The sequence below is a fragment of the Piliocolobus tephrosceles genome, chromosome 5 (genome assembly GCF_002776525.5).
Source record: "Piliocolobus tephrosceles isolate RC106 chromosome 5, ASM277652v3, whole genome shotgun sequence".
Taxonomy (NCBI): domain Eukaryota; kingdom Metazoa; phylum Chordata; class Mammalia; order Primates; family Cercopithecidae; genus Piliocolobus; species Piliocolobus tephrosceles.
The window spans coordinates 99,268,234-99,285,743 of NC_045438.1; the positions used below are offsets into that span (position 1 = coordinate 99,268,234).

General features: G+C 37.8%; 1 protein-coding gene and 1 pseudogene across 2 annotated transcripts in view; both read right to left on the minus strand.

Annotated features, from left to right (window-relative positions):
• Nucleotides 1-17,510, minus strand: part of KCNQ5 (potassium voltage-gated channel subfamily Q member 5) — a 579,251-nt gene that overhangs the window by 153,110 nt on the left and 408,631 nt on the right. The gene's annotated exons all lie outside the window — the stretch shown is intronic.
• On the minus strand, nucleotides 10,990-12,927 carry LOC111547438 (annotated as a pseudogene). Its single transcript, XR_002733134.1, has one exon. The product of XR_002733134.1 is annotated as a phosphoglycerate mutase 1-like (transcript).

A 17,510-nucleotide genomic window follows, 5' to 3' on the forward strand; every position in this document is an offset into this window, starting at 1 on the left:
TCCTGACCTCAAGTGATCCACCGGCCTTGGCCTCCTAAAGTGGTGGGATTTACAGGTGTGAGTCACTGCACCTGGCCAGATTATGTATTCTTATCATATATAGAAAAATACATAGTATAAATACATATATTTGCATATTAATGGTGATTATCTTTACGTGGTAAGATATATATATATATATACATATATATAATTTTTTTTGGTCCAAATGATCTTTAATAGCCATGTATTGCTTTTGTAATGAGAAAAAAGAGAACCATAATTTATTTAAAAAAGAAGCTATGGCCTAGAAAGGTTAGTACATTGGCCAAGGTAATTTATTTAGTCAGTGGTGGGAAACAGAAGAGAAATGGGCAACATTTATTGAGTACCTCTGATGTATGAGGCTGTGCGGGATGCTCAGTACACAGACTCTATTTCATTGTTTCTCCATAATAGCCCTTCAAGGAGGCACAGAGGTTATGAATGTAAACTTCATGTGCAACAGCCCAGGTGTTTCCAGTTCTGTCCTGTCTTAGTTGTGTGACCTTGGGTCTATTAATCTTGCTGAGTCTTGGAATCCTCACCTACAAATAGGAAATAGATCCCTTTCTTTCACAGGGCTATTGGGATGATTAAATGAGATAATACATACAAAGTCTTTAGTCTGCCTTAGTGTGCCTGGTATCATGTTAACTCTCAATCTAACAAAAAAGTGTTTTATGGATATATCTTTCCCTTCACTTTTCTAGATCAGTAATTTGATACTAAAAAAGTTCAAGAATCGTATCCAAAGTCATTTAGCTGGTAAATGGAGCCAAAAATCAAACTAATTTCTGTTTCCAGAGCACTTATATATATATATATTTTCCCATGTTTCTCTTTTGGTAGCTTTTATTTCGTAGAAAGCCTAGTAAACAGGGATGTAGAAAGTCAAACAAAGGCTTACATGTGAAATTTCAAGAAGTAAAGTATTATCAAGACTACAGAATACAACTACATGCAAATGGTTGATATTCAGGTAAAATTTAGTGAAAATATTATAATTAACCTGTTTTTTATATTTTAGGTTGTCCCAATGGGACAGCAGATTGAGACAGGAGGTCAGCCTGCCTTATCAATGTGAACTCTTTTCTGCAGAAATTTATAATTTTTTAAGTGTCCCATATATATCATGTGCCAGATGTTTTATTGCCAACAGAGCAGCAAGATAAATCTGAAAGAATGGAAATGTTCTGGTTCCATTATGTTTGCTTATGCATACAGAAGGAACTTTCAAAAGAAACAGAGATGTAAAGTATGGAAGCATAAAGAACATTGAACTATGCCTAGTTTAATTATCTGTTCACCATTAACTAGCTTTGTCACCACTTATCTCTTAGGGCTGGTTTCCATACTTTTAAAATAGTTGGACTGAACTGGCAAGTGTCAAGGATCCTTTCTAACTCTGAATTTCTCAAATTCTAAGTGGTACATTTTTCATTTTGGATACCGATTGAACGAGGAAGCATCAGAAGGAGTGTTTTGGATATGACTTTTCTCAAATTAAGTGTTAAGGCAATTTATTCATCCATTCATTAGTTCATTCAACAAATATTTTTTGTGGCATGTCTACTATAAGCCAAGCATGAGGCATAGAGTAGTGAATAAAACAGAAAAGTTTTCTGCCGTCATGGAGCTTATGTTCTCCTGGGGTAGGCTGATGTTAAAGCAGTAAACAAATACAGAATATAATGTTACGTAGTGATAAAAACCCTGGGGAAATACAGAGCAGGATGAGGATGGAGTCACAGAGGAGCAGGTGTTCTATTTTAAAGTGAAATTCTGAGAAGTAAAATATTATTAAGAATAGGGAATATAGCTAATTGCAAATGGCTGATATTCAGGTAAAATTTGGCAAACATCTTATAATTAACATGTTTTTAATATTTTAGTTTTTATTTTATTTTTGAGACGGAGTCTCTGTCACCCAGGCTGGAGTGCAATGGTATGATTTTGGCTCACTACAACCTCCACCTCTTGGGTTCAAGTGATTTTCCTGCCTCAGCTTCCCAAGTAACTGGGATTACAGGTGTGCACCACCACTCCTGGCTAATTTTGTATTTTTGGTAGAGACGGGGTTTCACCATGTTGGCCAGGCTGGTTTTGAACTCCTGACCTCAAGTGATCCACCCACCTTGGCCTCCCAAAGTGCTGGGATTATAGACATGAGCCACTGTGCTGGGCTGTTTTTAGTATTTTAGGTTGTCTCAATGGGAAAGCATCTCAGAGGAGCCAAGACCCAATGAAGTGAAGGGGTGACTGTGATCATTATCTAAGGAAAAAGTGTTCCAGGCAAAAAAATATAAAGACTTTAAGGTGGAAGTGTGTTCAGCATGTTCAAGGGAAGGCAAGGAGATCAAGTTAGCTTGAGCGGAGTGAGGGAGGGCTCCAGTCAGATCATGACAGCTTTGGGAATAGCTTTAGATGTCCTTCTAAGTATTATATGATAGCAGCAGGGGAAGGGTTTTTGGCAGAGTGCAGGATCAGATGTGTATTTTACAAGATCATTTTGGTTACCTTTGGGAAACCAATCAGGAGGGGGCTGGATACCAGAAAGGAAGCCAGATGTCGGAGAGAAAACCGGAAGGCCAGTTAAGAAGCCACTGCTGTGGTCTGGACATAGGGTGAGAGCAGCTTTACAAGAGTTAGGTTAAAGTCAGGAGGACCTGTAAAGGAGCTGGATTTGGTGCATATTGTGAAGGTGGAGGGGCCAAGACTTGCTGAAGGACTGATTATGGGATGTGAGACAAATGAGGGAGTTTAAGGCTGACTTCAGGGTTTTTGGTCTAAGCAATCAGGTGAATAAAGTGCCATTTACTGAGCTCGGGAAATACCACTGGGGATAGGTAAGAAAGGAGCACTATTTGAAGGGCAGAACCACCTGTTCTGTTATGGCCTTGTTAATTTTGAGATGCCTAGTAGGCATTTGGTAGATGGTGAATGGGGCTGGAGTCTGGGGGAGAGGTCAGGGATGCAGAGTCAGTTAGTAGATTTTTTTTTTTTCTTGCTACAGGACGAATCCCTTGCGATATCAGTAACCTACTGAAACAAATTACTTCAAAGTGTGATCACAAACATTTAATTTCAGATGTGGGTTACAGACTGAAGGAGGTAAGGAAGCTGTGTTTCTGTATTTATAAAACAGGAAAGAAGCGTTTGTCCCCTGAGACTAATCATGAATGAGTAGGAGGTACATCCTATTTAAGGCATACTCTAGTATCTTGGGTAAATTACCTAGGTGTAATTCCACTGGTTCTCAATAAATCGAAGAGATGAAAAGTCGTGTGTATTTTCTGATGTTTTAGAACTTGGTTTAGGGCAATGATACAGTGGCTTTATATTATGCTCTTTTATATAGAAAGTTTGAGACAAACTTTTAGAAGCAGCAATTTTGCACATTGATATCCTCAAATGTTTAAAATTTTCCTCAGTATCTATTTTCACACATACCAAATGACAAAGCTGCAGTCAGTTCTGATTCCTAAACAGAACCCCATACCAATATTTGACTGCAGATTAAAAAAAAAAAGATTTGGATTCCACCAACGAATAAACAAAGTTGAAACATCTGCTGGAAATCCCAACATCCTATGATGAAATTCCATGCTTGGATATCTTATTCAAGGTCATAGCTTGAATATTTAAACATCAACAGCCAAACAATGGCATTATGGGTTTAAATTTACAGAGCAAAACCACAATACCTAATTTATAATACTCCCTTTGTGCACTTACTCTAAGCAGTTAAATGATATGGATTCTCTGAAACTTAGCAGCCAGTTATGTTTAGTAGTGTTGGGATATGTAATTTTTCTTTGAGAAACTTGATACTTATTTTCAGATAACATACAGGTTATGATTAATCGTCACCTACTGCTAAAAGTTTTTGAGAGGATATCTTCAGGAAGTTCTTTGAATAGACTGTGTTACTTGGATGTTACAATGGAGATGCCACTTGAGCTGAAATGTCACTCAGCAAAGGACATTTATGGATGGGAATTCATTCTAAGTATTATCTGGGAAAATTTAGAATTACCTGGTTCGCCTGGCTCTCTTAATCTTTTTCAATGCACAATTTCTTATTTTTGGAAATATGAAATGGATACAGTTTAGGCACTTGGCTAATCCTTAGGGATAAACACTGGGGTGTGAAAATAGAGTTTTCCTCCTGTGAAGAATAAAAAGATAGCACTTTAAAGGAGTGAATTTGAGTAAATACAAGCCAAGAGTAAATATCTGACATTCATTATAATTTTGAAAATCTTGCTTGTTGCCATGTGTAGATCTATTCTATCTATATCTATCTATCTATCTATCTATCTATCTATCTATCTATCTATCTATCTATCTATCTATCAATCATCTATCTGTATCTATCTATCTATCAATAATCTATCTGTATTTCAGTGGGATTATTAACCAAACTGGTCACATCATCTAACTCCCATCTTTATTTATAAAATCCTTGCCAAAATTTTCCCTCTCTGGCACTAGATTAGAGCAGTTTTTGGAACTTTCTAATTTCATATTTGCTTTTATGTATTGCTGTTTATGAATGCTGCAAAGTGTATTGCTGCTCTTATCTGTGCTTAAAAGAAAGAGTGTCCCAGAGAGGCTTGTACAAGATAATGCAATAAATTACTTCCAGAAACAGGATCAGAATTCATGGCAACCAACTCCTGAAGCTGCAGGTCAGGCGGTGAAACACGTTGTCTTATAACAAGTCCTAAAGCTATGAGGAAAAATCCTGCTTTGGACCCACTTTCTTTTCATTATCAATTCCTTTCCTACTGTCATGAGCTTTTTGAATAAGACACGCTCTGTTTAAAGGAGAACAAAAACAAGGTTTATTGAAAACATGTGATACTACAACTTAGGAATCCTTTATAAGGAGACTGGAGATGGCCTAATCGAGTTCAATACCATTCAGGAGCTGGATATTTTCCCATTAACTAAAAATGGAAGAGTATAAAGAAGGCATAATTCAAAAATAGTTTCAGATGTGCCCATTTTTTGACATTGTGACCAGTAAATACTCCAGAAAACCACAGAAACTTGATAAGAGATGGATTCTTAAATCACACGATGGCAAATGTCCTAAGGATTAGCTACAGTACTTTGATCTCCAAATTCGAAGCACAGATTTGGAGTCTGTGGTAGGGGCTAAAATCAAATATTTAAAACATTTTGCAAAAGTCAGAAGTAAAATAACTGAGAACAAGTATGGGTGTAGAGAAGCCTCCTGTAAAAGAACTTACAATTCAGAGCATGTGTGCAAATTAAGCACTTTGTTAAAAATATAATCATGTTCCCATGACCATATTAAATAATTGAAGCAATTAGATTAAAAAATGCAGGCAAAAAATACCCTTTTGAGAAAACTTCTGATAACTGAGGCAAAGGAGCTATTTTTCACCTTGCATTGCCTGAGTAATTGCCATTCTTTCCCCCTCTATTTGCTCATGTTGACAGTGTTGTTTTTACTTTGTGTGTGTAGGGGTTATGATGGGGGGCCGGGGGATGACACTTCTCATGTGATTGTTTACTAGCTTTCAGTTTTCTGAATTTTTTATTCATTCAATACACATTCATTGTGGCCAGAAACTTCTAGGACCTGGGTATATAATATTAAAGGGCATGGATGGGGCATGGCTGGTGTGGACCAGATAGATGCCTTCTGTCTGCACAAGGCTGAAAGGATGGTTTGCATAGAAGATACTGAATCGAGTAACCACAATCATGAGTGATGAATGTTATGATAGAAGAAATCCAAGGAGCACATTGCAGGGAGAATTAACCTAGTTAAGAGGCCAGGGAAGCCTTCCAGGAGAAACAAGTGAAGCCATAATTAACAACCAGTCTACAAGAAAGCTTCACAAGCCCTTCTAATTAAACCACATCCTTTAAGTACCGTACATACTATTCCTGAAATTATTTATTATATCTAAGGACTCCAGACTCAAAAAGTACCTGTCTTGGTTCCTGCTCCTTCCATTTACCTTTTAAAATAAAATGTATTCTTATTTAACATACACAGACTCTCAAATTCTAGGAATGCAGTATTGAAGATATTTTGAGGAAAAATAATAAACAAAAACATACAAAGACGGTCTGAGTTGATAATTTTTTCTGATTGTAGGTATCGATTCTAGGATTGATTAGAGGTTTCACTGAACACATCACTTTTATGATTCTGTTTGCTACCACTAAGAGTTATGGAGTATTGATTAAACACCAGGCATTAAGCTAAGCACTTTACATGTATCAGCTCATTGCATCTTCTTGGGCAATCCTTTGAAAAGGTACAACCAAAATTCTAAGTTTAAAATTAAGGAAATATATGAAGAGCAAATTAAGGCAAATAACAAAGCACCTTTTAGAATAGAGCTTTTCGTGAGTTGAAAATGCCATTCTATGTTACTTCAGCCTAGAACTGAGGAGGTGCACATGGAAATCCTGTGGCGAATTGTCTTTGGCATTGTCCCTCTTTGCAATGATAAAAGTGCCTGGAGTGTGAGGAGATTCGGAACAACTGTACATCATATGAACCCATCAACCCTCCCAATATTGCTATACAAAAATAATACTAGTCAACATCTAAACTGTACTTCGTCTGTGCCAGGCAATGATTCTTTTAATTTAGTTTTTGAATAGTTAACATATTTATATTTTAAACATCAAAATGACATAAAGAGGTAAATGCTGAGAAATCTTGCTCCTATCCCTGTTTCCATTCACATTGTCCCCATTCACTATCTTCAGTTAAACATTTTTATTCTCTTCTTTTTGTAAAAGTTGTTTCAATGTTTCTTTATACAAACACAAGCAATATAATGTAAACTTTTATTTTTCTCCTTTCTTACACAAAAGTAGCACACTATATATGCAGTATTACATTTCATTTCATTTTTCTTCTATTTCATAATTTGGGATTCTTCTATAGCTGTGCAGAAAGATCTTCACTATATTTTATTGTTTGGACGTACCATATTTTTTTCAGCTATAGTGAACATTTACTATAAATTGATGAAATTACTAGAAAGCAGACTTCCAGGGTCAAAGAGTAAACGCTTAAGTAATTTTGGTAGATATTGACACTCTTCCATAAGGGTGATACCCCTTTGCACTCCTGTGGCATGTGAGTGCCTATTTCCTTGCAGTCTCATCAATAAAGTGTGTGGTCAAACTGCAGATTTTTGCCAATCTGATAGGTGAGAGAATGCTTTCATTTGTATTTCTTTTTTATGAGTGAGAGTGGGTATGTTTAAGAGGTGTATATGTATTTCTTATTCTGTGACCAGTCTGTTCATATCCATTTTATTTTCTGTTAGGTTGTTGGGGTTTTCTTGATTTCTAGAGCTCCTTATAATTTAAGGTGATTAGCTTCTATTTTTTGGTAAGAGTTGTAAATATTTTTCCACATTGTCTTTTGACTTTGCTGTTTAGTTTATCATACAGTATTCTTTGATTTTATGTATTCTATCAATATTTTCTTCTATGACTTTTGTATTTTTAGTTACAATTAGAAAATCTTTCCAGATTCCAAGGTTCAAGAGAATTTACCAATTTCTGCTGCCCAGTATTTTATGGTCTTATTTAATTTAAATCTTTGATTTATTTGGAGTTTATCTTGGAATCTGGTAAGATAGATATGGACACAGCTTTTTTTTTTTTTTTTTCCAAATGAGTAATTAATTATTCCAGCATTTCTTACAACCATAATGAGAATGAAGTTGAGATTCATATATTTGGCCACACAGGGGTGTTTCTAACTTTGAGAAAATAATTTTCTTTTGTTGGTTATGATGGAAGATCCAAGGGGAGACATTAGGCAGAGTTTTGGAGGTAGTTTTAGAGAATAGTTTTAAGAATAGGGCAATTTCCAAGAGGTGTTGAATTAAGCAAGGAGAACAAATGACTTATTTTTAGATCACATGAGAACCATGAATATCAGACCCAACTCTATAAAGCACCATTGGGTCTTGGTGGCAATTTTGAATATTTTATTCCAACGGAGTAGTACTTTAAGGCTCTAACTAATGTCATTATATGTATCTTTTAGCAGGGAAGTATAATTAGTATTGGTCTCAGTAAAGTTTGCTTGAATAAGGAATTTCTAAAAATTAAAGTTAGGTTTAAATAATGGTCCTTCAGGAATTTGTACCGCATTGGCTTTTTACATTAATTGGTCTCTTTACACTTCATCTATGTAAACATAATACTTACATTCATTTATCACAGTATGAAGAACTGCTCCTTAATAGGCAATACTTTCATTTGTTTCTTGACCCAAGTGGTAAAATATAAATTTCAGCAACTTCTGCTTATCAAAATAATTTCCATAGAAAAACAGAAAAAGCAGAAACATGAGTTCTACGAAAATAAAATGTCATTTAAGACAGCATGGTGTAATTTAATGCCATGCAACATTCTAGGCATTTCAACATTTTATTTTATGATTTATTTTTAAACTTTTATTTCAGGTTCTGTGGTACCTGTGCAGGTTTGTTATATAGGTGAATTGTATAACATGGGGGTTTGATGTACAGACTATTTCATCACCCAGGTAAAAAGCATAGTACCTGACAGGTAGTTTTTTTATGATCTCCCTCCTCCCACTTTCCATCCTCAAGCAGGCTCCTATGTCTGTTGTTCTCTTCTTTGTGACCATATAACTCAATGTTTAGCTCCCACTTATAAGTGAGAACATGTGTATTTGGTTTTCTGCTCCTGTGTTAGTTCGCTTAGGAGAATGGCCTCCAGCCTCATCCATGTTGTTGCAAAAGACATGATCTTGTTCTTTTTAATGGCTGTGTAGTATTTATGTTGTATGTGTACCACATTTTCTTTATCCAGTCCACCATCAATGGGCATGTAGGTTGATTTCATGTCTTTGCTATTGTGAATAGTGCTGTGATGAATATATGAGTGCATATGTCTTTATGGTAGAATGAGTTATATTCCTTTGAGAATAAACCCAATAGTGAGATTACTGGGTCAAATGGTAATTCTGTTTTGAGTTCTTTGAGAAATTGACAAATGGCTTTCTACAACGGCTGAACTAATTTACATTCCCACCAGCAGTATATAAGCATTCCTTTTTCTCTGTAACCTTGCCAGCATCTGTTATTTTTTGACTTTTGAGTAATAGCCATTCTGACTTTTGTGAGATGGTATCTTATTGTGGTTTTGATTTGCATTTCTCTAATGATTAGTAATGTTGACCATTTTTTCATATGCTTGTTGACCACGTGTACGTCTTCTTTTAAAAGTGTCCATTCAAGGCCTTTGCCCACTTTTTAATGGGGTTGTTTGTTTTTTTGCTTGTAAATTTGTTTAAATTCCTTACAGATTCTGGCTAATAGACCTTGTCAGATGCATCATTTGCAAATATTTTTTTCCTATTCTGTAGGTTGTCTGTTCACTCTGTTGATAGTTTCTTTTGCTGTGCAGAAGCTGTTTAGTTTAATTAGATCCCTTGAGTTTGACAAAATTAGTCAATTTTTCTTGTTGTTGAAATTGCTTTTGTCTTTGTCATAAAATCTTTGCCAGGTCCTATGTCCAGGGTGGTACTTCCCAGGTCACCTTCCAGGGTTTTTATAGTTTTGGGTTTTATATTTAAGCCTTTAACCCATCTTGAGTTGATTTTTGTATATCGTGTAAGCAAGGGGTCCAATTTCAATCTTCTGCATATGGCTAGCCAGTTATCCCAGCACCATTTGTGGAATAGGAATTCCTTTTCCCAGTGCTTGTTTTGGCTAGGTTTGTTGAAGATAAAATGGTTTGTGTGTGGCATTATTTCTGGGCTATCTCTTCTGTTCCATTGGTCTAAGTGTTTTGTACCAGTACCATGCCGTTGTGGTTACTGTAGCCTTGTAATATAGATTGAAGTCACATAATGTGATACTTCTGGCTTTGTTGTTTTTGCTTAGAATTGCCTTGGCTATTCAGCCTCTTTTTTGGTTCCATACGAATTTTTAAGTAGTTTTTTCCTAATTCTGTGAAGAATTGGTAGTTTGATAGGAAGAGCACTGAATCTAAATTGCTTTGGGCAATATGGCCATTTTAACAATATTGCTTCTTCCTATCCATGAACATGGAATGTTTTTCCTTTTGTTTATATCATCTCTGATTACCTTGAGCAGTGTTTTGTAATGCTTGTTGTAGAGATCTTTCACCTACCTGGTTAGCTGTATTTTTATGTATTTTATTCTTTTTATTTATTTTTATTTTTATTTATTTATTTATTTATTATTATACTTTAAGTTCTAGGGTACATGTGCACAACGTGCAGGTTTGTTGCATATGTATACATGTGCCATGTTGGTGTGCTGCACTCGTTAACTCATCATTTACATTAGGGATATCTCCTAATGCTATCCCTCCACCCTCCCCGCTGGTGTATGATGTTCCCCACCCTGTGTCCAAGTGATCTTTGTTCAATTCCCACCTGTGAGTGAGAACATGTGGTGTTTGGTTTTCTGTCCTTGCAATAGTTTGCGGAGAATGATGGTTTCCAGCTTCATCCATGTCCCTACCAAGGACATAAACTTATCCTTTTTTATGGCCACATAGTATTCCATGGTGTATATGTGCCACATTTTCTTAATCCAGTCTATCACTGATGGACATCTGGGTTGGTGCCAAGTCTTTGCTATTGTGAATAGTGCCACAATAAACATACGTGTGCATGTGACTTTATAGCAGCATGATTTATAATCCTTTGGATATATACCCAGTAATGAGATGGCTGGATCAAATGGTATTTCTAGTTCTAGATCTTTGAGGAATTGGCACACTGTCTTCCACAATGGTTGAACTAGTTTACAGTCCCACCAACTGTGTAAAAATGTTCCTATTTCTCCATATCCTCTCCAGCACCTATTTTTTCCTGATTTTTTAATGGTTGCCATTCTAACTGGTGTGTATTTTATTCTTTTTGTGGCTGCTGTGCATGGGATGGCATTCTTTTTTTTTTATTGCACATCACTCTTTTATTATACTGATCTGGAAAAAGGATTTAGTACAGTTATGCTCAAATGAACACTAGACCCATGTGGCAGGGCCAAGCAACTAGAACATGATTCAGAAATCAGTGAAAGACACACTTGGACAGGACCAAGAGGCATTTCACTACCACAAAACAAGGAAGGGAGGGATTCTAAAACACACAGCAGGAAGCACTCCTGCCCCTCAGAGGTCAAGGAGATTATCCCATATTGGTATGAGGAATGGCTTATTTTCTGACGACCAGATGTGGGACTATTTCAACTGCCACGAGAAACCCTTAGAAGGGTTATTGTTTTGTATTACTTATATACACTAAACTTTTTTTTTTTTTTAATAAAAGTAAATGTAACACATAAACTAAATTCAGGATTGATCCCAACCTTCTAGAGCCATTTCCTCTGGGGTCAGGGAGGAAACAGTTGTCACATCACCATGCAGGTTACATTCATCTTCCACTGGGATGACTAGAGTCCCCAGGCAGTGGCCTGACTACAGAAGAGCACAGGACTAGCTCCTGGGGGCAGACAGGCTCTCTTGCTTCTCCTCATTGGTCATGGCTTAGCATGCTTCCTCCTCACAAGTTCTTAGTAAACAAAGCACTCGCAAAAACCCAAGTCACGACCTTTGGACTCTCTTGGATAAGGGGGCTTTTCCACAGCTTAGACTGAGAACCTGTGCCCTAGAAGTGCTATTCTGACTAGAATGTACGAAGGGAGTGGGTACAGAAGACAAAATGGCTAAAATGAAAATGGGAGCCATCGGTTCCCATCTGCAGCTGCAGCTCAAGATGTCTACAGATGTGGTCAGTGTGACGTGCAGGAGGGAGGGGCAGATGGATGTGATGGGCAGGGAGGGTGCTCCTGGGGACAGTAGCCTGTTTGCTGGCCTTCACTTCTTGGCTTTGCCCTGGGCAGCCACAGCTTCCATGGCTTTGTGCATAGCCTCTTCATCCCCCAGGAACTGCATAGGCTTGATGGGCTTCAAGTTCTTGTCTAATTCGTAGGCAATGGGAATGCCAGTCGTCAGGTTCAGCTCCATAATAATCTCTTCAGAGAGACCCTCCAGATGCTTGACAATGCCCCAGAGGCTGTTGCCATGGGCTGCAATCAGTACCCGTTTCCCCTCCTTGATCTGGGGAACTATTTCCTCATTGCAGAAGGGCAGAGCTCTGGCAATAGTGTCCTTCAGACTCTCATAGGAGGGTAGGTGATTTTTTGTGAGGTCTACATACCTGTGATCCTTACTCATGTTGCTGTAGAAAGGATGGTTGGGCTCCCTCGGAGGTGTGGGACATCATAGGAGTGGCTGCAGATCTTCACCTGGGCCTCACCATGCTTTGCAGCAGTTTCTGCTTTATTGAGACTGGTTAGAGCCCCACAGTGCCACTCATTGAGGGGCCAAGTCCTCACTACTGGCAGCCACATCTGATCAATGGCATCTAGCACTGTCCAGAGGATCCGGATCGCGCTTTTCTGCACTGAGGTGAAGCAGATGTCAAACTCATAGCCATCATCTGGCAGTGCCTGCTTTGCCTTCTCGTGGCCCGCCGGGCTCAGGTGGGCGTCATACCGGCCGCTGAAGTGGTTCTTCAGGTTCCAAGCACTCTCACTGTGCCAGATCTGAACCGGTTTGTAGGTGGCCATGGCGGCAAGCTTGGGAGACAGCATTCTTGATTTGGCTGTCAGCTTGGATGTTGTTGGTGCATAGGGATTCTACTGATTTTTGTACATTGACAATGTATCCTGAAGCTTTGCTGAAGTTGTATATCAAACCAAGGAGTTTTGGGGCAGAGATTATGGGGTTTTCTAGGCATAGAATCATACTGACTGGAATCAGGGATAGTTTGACTTCCTCTCTATTCAGATGGCTTTTATATCTTTCTCTTGCCTGATTGCTCTGGTTAGGACTTCCAGTACTATGCTGAAAAGGACTGGTAACAGAGGACATCCTTGTTTTGTTCTGGTGTTTAATAAGAATGCTTCCAGCTTTTGCCCATTCAATATGATGTTGGCTGTGGGTTTCTCATAGATGGCTCTTACTATTTTGAAGTATGTTCCTTCAGTGCCTAGTTTGTTGAGGGTTTTTAACATGAAGGGATGTTGAATGTTATCAAAAGCCTTTTCTGCATCTATTGAGATGATCATGTGGTTTTTGCTTTTAATTCTGTTTATGTGATGAATCACATTTATTCATTTGTGTATGTTGAACCAACCTTGTGTCCCAGGGATGAAGCCTCCTTGATAGTGGTGGATTAGCTTTTTGATGTGCTGCTGGATTCATTTCACGAGCATTTTATTGAGAATTTTTGCATCTATGTTCATCAAGGATTTGGCCTGAAGTTTTGTTTTTTTTTGTTGTTGCTGTGTCCCTGCCAGGTTTTGGTATTAGGATGATGCTGGTTTCATAGAATGAGTTAGGGAGGAGTCCCTCCTCCTCTGTTTTTTGGAATAGTTTCAGTAGGAATCGTACCAACTCTTCTTTATACTTCTTGTAATATTCAACTGTGAATCCCTCTGGTCCCGGGCTTTTTCTGGTTGGTAGGCTTTTTATTACTGATTCAATTTTGGAACTCATTATTGGTCTCTGTCCAGGATTCAATTTCTTCCTGGTTCAATCTTGGAAGGTTGTATGTTTCAAGGAATTTATCCATTTCTTCTAGGTTTTCTAGCTTTGTGTGCATTAGAGGTGTTTTTAGCAGTCTCTGAGGGTTTTTAAAATTTCTGTGGGGTAGGTGGTAACATCCCTTTGTCATTTCTGATTGTGTTTATTTTGATCTTCTCTCTTTTTTTACTTATTAGTCTAGCTAGCATTTTATCTATCTTATTTATTCTTTCAAAGAACCAAGTCCTGGATTCATTGATCTTCTGTATTTTTTTTTTTTAATCTCAATTTCCTTCAGTTTAGCTGTGATTTTGATTTCTTGTGTTTTACTAGCTTTGGGGTCGATTTGCTCTTGTTTCTCTATTTCCTCTAGGTGTGATGTTCAGTTGTTAATTTAAGAGCTTTCTAACTTTTTGATGTAGGCATTCAGCGCTATAAACTTCCCTCTTAATATTGCTTTAGCTGTGTCCCAGAGATTCTGGTATGTAGTATCTTTGTTCTAATTAGTTTCAAATAATTTCTGGATTTCTGCCTTAATTTCATTGTTTACCCAAAAGTTATTCAGGAGCAGGTTAATTTCCATTAATTTCTATTTTTATTGCAGTGTAGCACTGTAGTCTGGGAGTGTGGTTAGTATGATTTTTTTTTTATTTGCTAAGGATTGTTTTATGGCTGATAGGTCAATTTTAGATTATGGTCCATGTGCAGATGAGAATAATAATATATATACTCTTGTTTTTGGGTGGAGATTTCTGTAGATGTCTATTTAGTCAAGTGTCAAATTCAGGTCCTGAATTTCTTTGTTAGTTTTCTGCCTCAGTGACCTGTCTAATACTGTCAGTGGGGTGTCAAAGTCTCCCACTATTATTGTGTGGTTTTCTAAATCTCTTTGTGGGTCTCTAAAAACTTGCTCTATGAATTTGGGTGCTCCTGTTTTGGATGCATATCTATTTAGGATAGTTAAGTCTGACCTTTTGAGGTGAACCCTTTACCATTATGTAATGCCTTTCTTTATCTTTTTTGATTTTTATTGGTTTAAAGTCTGTTTTGTTTGAACTTAAAATAGCAACTCCTGCTTTTTTCTGTTTTACATTTGGTTGGTAGATTTTTCTCCATCCCTTTAGTTTGATCCTGTGTGTGTCATAGAATGTGAAATGGGTCTCTTCAAGACAGCATACAGTTGGGTCTTGCTTCTTTGTCCAACTTGCCACTCTGTGTCTTTTAATTGGGCATTTAGCCCATTTCCATTTAAGGTTAATATTGATATGTGTGGATTTGAAGGATCAAATCCTGTTTTGTGTTGTTAGTTGGTTATTATGTAGATTTGTTTCTGTGGCTGCTTTTTGGCATCAATGGTGTATGTACTTAAGCATGTTTTTGTAGTGGCCAGTAGTAATCTTTCCTTTCCATATTTAACACTCCCTTTAGGACCTCTTATAAGGCAGGTCTGATGGTAATGAATTCCCTTAGCATTTGCTTGCCTGAAAAGAATCTTATTTCTCCTTCACTTATGAAGCTTAATTTGGCTGGATATGAAATTCTTGTTTGGAATTTCTTCTCTTTAATAATGCTGAATATAGGCTCTCAATCTCTGCTGGCTTATAGAGTTTCTGCTGAAAGGTGTGCTGTTAGCCTGATGGGGTTTCCTTGGGAGGTGGCCTGCCCCTTCTTTTTAGCTGCTGTTAACATTTTTTGTTTCATTTTGACCTTAGAGAATCTGACAAGTATCTGTCTTGGGGATGGTTGTCTGTGTAGTATCTCACAAGGGTTCTCTGCATTTTCTGAATTTGAACATTGGCCGCTCTAGTGAAGTTGGGGGAATTTTCATGAATGATATCCTGAAACATGTTTTCCAAGTTGCTTGCTTTCTCTCCCTCTCTTTCAGGGACATCTGTGAGTCATAGATTTGGTGTCTTTACATAATCCCATACTTTGGAGATTTTGTTCATCTTTCTTTAATCTTTTTTTCTTTATTTTTGTCTGACTGAGTTATTTCAGAGAAGTGATATTCAAGCTCTGAGATTCTTTCCTCAGCTTGATCAATTCTGCTGTTACATTTGTGATTGTATTCTGGAATTCTTGAAGTGAGTTTTTCAGCTCTATCAGATCAGTTCCTTTCTTTCTTAAAGTGGCCATTTCATCTTTCATCTCCTGTATCACTTTGTTGTATTCCTTAGAATCCCTGGATTAGGTTTTCACTGTCTCTTGAATCTCAATGATCTCTGTTCCTATTCATATTCTGATTTCTGTTTTTGTCATTTCAGCCTGGTTAAGAACCATTGCTGTGGAACTACTGCAGTTATTTGGAGGTAAGAAAGCACTCTGACTTTTGAGTTGCCAGAGCTCTTGCACTGGTTCTTTATCATCTGTGTGGGCTGATTTTCCTTCAGTCTTTGAAACTGCTGTCCTTTGGATGGGTTTTTCTACTTTTAGCTTCTTTAATGCCCTGGAAGGTTTGAGTCTCATATAAGGTGGTTCAGTTGACTGGCTTCATTTCTGGAAGAATTTAGGGAGCAAGGCTCAGCTCAGAACTTTTGGGTTGCAAGCTGTAACTTTGGGAGGCTGTTACTGGATCCCTGACTTTGTTCTCTGGTCCCTTGAAGTTAGGAACCTGCTACATTGGAGGGGCTGAGGCGTTCCTGGACCTCTGGCCACAACACTCTGATGGGTGGTGCCAGCCAAAGCACTTCGTTGGGGTGGTGGCAGCAGGATCTGTGCTCATTTGTAAGTGTCAAGAGCTGTGCCAAGAGCAAGTGACAGTGTGGTGGGGTGAATGCTCATCAACTGGGGCAGAGTGCTGGTGGTCATGGGGCTGCCGGCTTCCATGTGCACACTCATGCTGGTAGCAGTGTCAGCATGGGGGCAGGCTACTGGTGAGCTTGGGGCTGCCAGCTTCCATGCATATGTTCACACTGGCAGCAGTGGCAGCGTGGGGCAGGGGGTGGGGCTGCTGACCTCCATGCACGTGCTTACACTAGCATTTCTATATTTTAAAAGGAAACAGTTTGGCAGTTTCTGATAAAGATAAAGCAGCACCATATGACCCTAGAGAAATAAAAACTTACGTTCATACACAAACCTACATGTGAATGTACATAGCTGCCTTATTTGTAATAGCAGAAGCTAGAAGCAGCCCAAATGACCTGTGTTAGGTAAATGAATATACAAATTGTGTTACATCTAGATCATGGAATTCTATTAAGCAATAAACAGGAATGCACTATTGATGCACTTGGATGGATCTCAAGAGCATCATACTGTGTAAGAAAAAGCCAATTTCAAAAGATTACTACTTTACAATTTCATTTATATAACATTGTAAAAATGACAAAATTATAGTGAAACAGAACAGATATAGTGGTTCCCAGGGGTTAGGATTGAAGAGAGGGAGTACTTGTATAGGAGTAATACAAAGTATATCATTCCAGGTTTATTTAGGGTGATGGAAAAGTTCTGTATTTTGATTGTGGCGGTGGTTAAATGCATATATACATGCGAGAAAATTTAATAGGAGTATATATAAAAATTGAATGCATGTAAAACTGGTGAAATTCAAATAAGGGCTATAGTTAATAGTATGTATTCATATCCTGGTTTTGATAATTGCATTATACGTAGGTAAAATATTTTGGGGAAAGTTAGGTAAAGAGTGAATTTGAACATGGAAATTCTGTACTATTTTTGCAACTTCTAAGTAAGTCTACAGTTATTCCAAAATAAAAAATTGAATATCTTTTATAATAGTTACATCTATTTTCTTTCCTTTCCTTTCCCTCCCTCCCTCCCTTCCTTTCTTCTTTCCTTTCTCCCTCACTCCCTCCCTCTCTTCCTTCCTTCCTTCCTTCCTTCCTTCCTTCCTTCCTTCCTTCCTTCCTTCC